Genomic DNA, 4378 nt, shown 5'->3' with positions numbered 1-4378 from the left:
CCTTAAATCTCTCCATGCAGTGTGCACCACCATCTCCCTCAGAGGCTGGAAAACGGCCAGACCGGGAGTCTTTTAGTTTTCAGTCAGTTCAGTTCAGTCTCTCAGTCGTGTCCGACTCTTTGCGACCCCATGAATCGCAGCACGCCAGGCCTCCCTGTCCATCACCAACTCCCGGAGTTCACTCAAACTCACGTCCATCGAGTCGGTGATGCCATGCAGCCATCTCATCCTCTCTCGTCCCCTTCTCCTGCCCCCAATCCCTCCCAGCGTCAGAGTCTTTTCCAATGAGTCTTCTCCTCGCATGAGGTGGCCAAAGTATTGGAGTTTCAGCTTTAGCATCAGTCCTTCAATGAACACCCAGGACTGATCTTCTTTAGAATGGACTGGTTGGATCTCCTTGCAGTCCAAGGGACTCTCAAGAGTCTTCTCCAGCACCACAGTTCAACATAAGTTCTTCGGCGTTCAGCTTTCTTCACATCCATACATCACCACTGGAAAAACCATAGCCTTGACTAGATGGTGACTGCAGCCATGAAATTAAAAGACGCTTACTCCTTGGAAGGAAAGTTATGACCAACCTAGATAGCATGTTAAAAAGCAGAGACATTACTTTGCCAACAAAGGAACGTCTAGTCAAGGCTATGGTTTTTCCAGTGGTCCTGTATGGATGTGAGAATTGGACTGTGAACAAAGCTGAGCGCCAAAGAATTGATGCTTTTGAACTGTGGTGTTGAAGAAGACTCTTGAGAGTCCCTTGGACTGCAAGGAGATCAGTCCTGGGATTTCTTTGGAAGGAATGATGCTGAAGCTGAAACTCCAGTACTTTGGCCACCTCATGCGAAGAGTTGACTCATTGGAAAAGACTCTGATGCTGGGAGGGATTGGGGGCAGGAGGAGAAGGGGATGACAGAGGATGAGATGGCTGGATGGCATCACTGACTCGATGGACGTGAGTCTCCGTGAACTCCGGGAGCTGGTGGTGGACAGGGAGGCCTGGCATGCTGCGATTCATGGGGTCGCAAACAATCAGACATGACTGAGCGACTGAACTGAACTGACTAGACGGACCTTTGTTGGCAAAGTAATGTCTCTGCTTTTTAATATGCTATCTAGGTTGGTCATAACTTTCCTTCCAAGGAGTAAGCGTCTTTTTAATTTCATTGCTGCAAAACTCTTTAGGAAAACTTTTTCTCAAGTTTTGCAGCAGTTCTTCTTGGGGTAAGAACTTGTATACATCTGTTTTCTAGAGAGGCATTTCCTCTTACATGTCTTAAATTCATGTTTGGGAAAAAACCATACAAAATGTGTCTGGAAAGTGCTGGATGTAAATGAGATAATTATGTGTAAGCACCATATAACCACTGCTGTTAATATTGTTGCTGAAAACTCAAGGGGAGTGGAGGATAGTGTGGCGACTCTTATATTCTCCAGTTTTTGATTCCTTCAACAAACAGTGATTGAACACTCACAACCATGTACCAAATCTTGTAGGATAAGTAATTTCAGGGGCCTTGTAGTCAAGCAAATAATTTAAACCTTACCTTTATAGGATTCCCTTTTAGATAAAAGTTTTTAAAATATTTTATGGGGAGGCATGATATAGTTAGATTTGCACAGAAATGGTTGAAAGGAGGCTAAGACAAGAATCTGGGAAGTTATTCAATACTATGATTTCAAATTAAATGTTTTAAACTTTTTTTATAATGGGTTTATACTTAACATTTTAAAATTCAGTACCATGATTTTTAACACTTTTTACATAATGGGTTTACATTTAATATAGTACTTCTCACCATGGAGATGTTGCTCAGTTCATATAGAGATATTTTTGTCTTTGTTAAACATTAAATCTCTTCTCCATTTCAATGTTAAATACATTGAATATGTTCTCTGAACTTTTCCCCCCACAAAAGACAAGTTTTAATTTTTAATCAACTATATTTAATATCTAGGTACAATATTAACTTGGGAGGTAACAAAAATCCAATAAAAATAATGGAGTAAAGACACCTTAGTGATACAAGAGGTACTGATTATAACTGAGCCGTAACAGTTTCCTAGGATTTTGAGCAAGTTTCCTTCTTCCTATTGAGAATTCTGAAACTATGAAATATTACATATGCAAATTTCAGCCATCTCACTTCTTTGACCTTCTTTCTAACTAGCAAATGCGAACTATAGATGATGTTTTTCAGTGCATTATTTGTTGTGAAGAAAACATTTTGTTTTCCATTTAACACAATATTATCAATTTGTTCAGTATACCAATTGTTCAAATATATCAATTTTTCCATTATATTGGTTTGTGCAGTCAATAACCAAGAATGTGAAACTACCCAGTTTACTCTTTCTTGGGAACTTTCAGACACCAAAGCTCAGTTCTGAACCTCAATAGCACAAAGGTTTTCAGGGCAAGGCTTGATTCAGATCAGATCAGATCAGATCAGTCGCTCAGTCGTGTCTGACTCTTTGCGACCCCATGAATCGCAGCACGCCAGGCCTCCCTGTCCATCACCAACTCCCGGAGTTTACTCAAACTCACGTCCATCAAGTCAGTGATGCCATCCAGCCATCTCATCCTCTGTCGTCCCCTTCTCCTCCTGCCCCCAATCCCTCCCAGCATCAGAGTCTTTTCCAATGAGTCAACTCTTCGCATGAGGTGGCCAAAGTACTGGAGTTTCAGCTTTAGCATCATTCCTTCCAAAGAAATCCCAGGACTGATCTCCTTCAGAATGGACTGGTTGGATCTCCTTGCAGTCCAAGGGACTCTCAAGAGTCTTCTCCAACACCACAGTTCAAAAGCATCAATTCTTCGGCACTCAGCCTTCTTCACAGTCCAACTCTCACATCCATACATGACCACAGGAAAAACCATAGCCTTGACTAGACGAACCTTTGTTGGCAAAGTAATGTCTCTGCCTTTCAATATGCTATCTAGGTTGGTCATAACTTTCCTTCCAAGGAGTAAGAGTCTTTTAATTTCATGGCTGCAGTCACCATCTGTAGTGATTTTGGAGCCCAGAAAAATAAAGTCTGACACTGTTTCCACTGTTTTCCCATCTATTTCCCATGAAGTGGTGGGACCGGATGGCTTGATTCAGGAGACCCTTTAAAGTCATATCTGTCCATTTCTTCTTCATGCATATACACACCCCCTAAACAAGCACAGATCCCTATAATGCTGAGAACCACACCTGACAAGAGAGCTGTTGTATCTCTAGTTTCTACTGCTTCGACAACAGGCAGCACCAAAGGCAATGAAAAGAATGATTAGAAACAGTTTTGTTGAAACTGGTATCAGATGTTGAGATCTTGAGGTGACTGGTTCTTGAAGGCCGAAGCTTACAAAGAAAGTGGTATTTGTTTAATTCTAACTTCCTTCCAGGAGCTCCGGATGCTGAGGCTAAGCGGCTACACATGGCAGTGCCTTCAAGGCAGTAACCATTACAGAAATTCAAATTAAATTTTAAAAAGATGGAGTTCCTTTTGAAACAAAATCTGTCATAGAACCCCAGCCTATAAAGTAGATGAAAACTTGTGTTTTATTAGTAAACATTTATAAAGTGCAAAATTTTAATATTAAAGGTAAAATTTTAAAATGAGACTAGTTTGTTGTTGTCTTGGGTTTTTACTTTGTTTTGTTTTGCTTTTAGCAGAAAAGGAATTTGTTGGAAGGCAGTTGGATAGACAAAATAATAAATAGGAAGTCTGAAGACCCAAGCTTAGAAATTGGAAGGAATCAAGGGAGACTGGCCGGCAGAGACATAGGTAAGACCAACAGGAATTAGTATGGTTGGGATGCCATGGCTCGCCCACTGCCAATGGACTCTTGACCCTGCTGTTTTATGCTGAAAATTTTTTGAAGTTGTGGGCTATGGACAATAGTTGCAGTTATAGTAGCCTGAGGATAGTTTCTTTTTTTCTTCTTTTTTTAAAATAACAGTTTATTTCTTACTCCTTTGTTTTGGTTGTTTACTATCAAGAAAATCCTGATCTCTTGGGAGAAGTAGATATAAGTAAGAGTGGTTTTTAAGTGATTCACCTTGAAATCTTGGGCATGTGCTTCAACTAAAGATGACAACTGGAGATGAATTTTGAGATCTATGCTGAAATGGCTTAACCTCAAATTAAAGCATGGGGAGTTTGTAATATGTTAAAAAAAATTCTGACATCTCCCTTTTGACAATATAAAAATCTATTAAAAAAATAAAATTTGAATCAAACATTTGGGGAACCTCTGAATTCAGTCTGAGAAATCCTACATTCTGTAGTATATAAGGCAAAAACCACCGATAAAGAGAACCAGAAATTTGTATAGGTAGCACTGCATTGTCTCATGAAGTGAAGTGAAGTGAAGTCGCTCAGTCGTGTCCGACTC

The 4378-nt window shown here is 40.2% G+C and overlaps 1 pseudogene; it reads right to left on the bottom strand.

The window, feature by feature from the left end:
• Positions 1–3025: 3025 nt before the first annotated feature.
• Positions 3026–3361, bottom strand: LOC113899296 (annotated as a pseudogene).
• Between the last annotated feature and the right edge of the window lie 1017 nt (positions 3362–4378).

Source organism: Bos indicus x Bos taurus, chromosome 10, assembly GCF_003369695.1.
Source record: "Bos indicus x Bos taurus breed Angus x Brahman F1 hybrid chromosome 10, Bos_hybrid_MaternalHap_v2.0, whole genome shotgun sequence".
Classification (NCBI taxonomy): domain Eukaryota; kingdom Metazoa; phylum Chordata; class Mammalia; order Artiodactyla; family Bovidae; genus Bos; species Bos indicus x Bos taurus.
The sequence above is the reverse complement of the archived record's forward strand: the minus strand, read 5'-3'. Positions and strand labels throughout refer to the sequence as shown.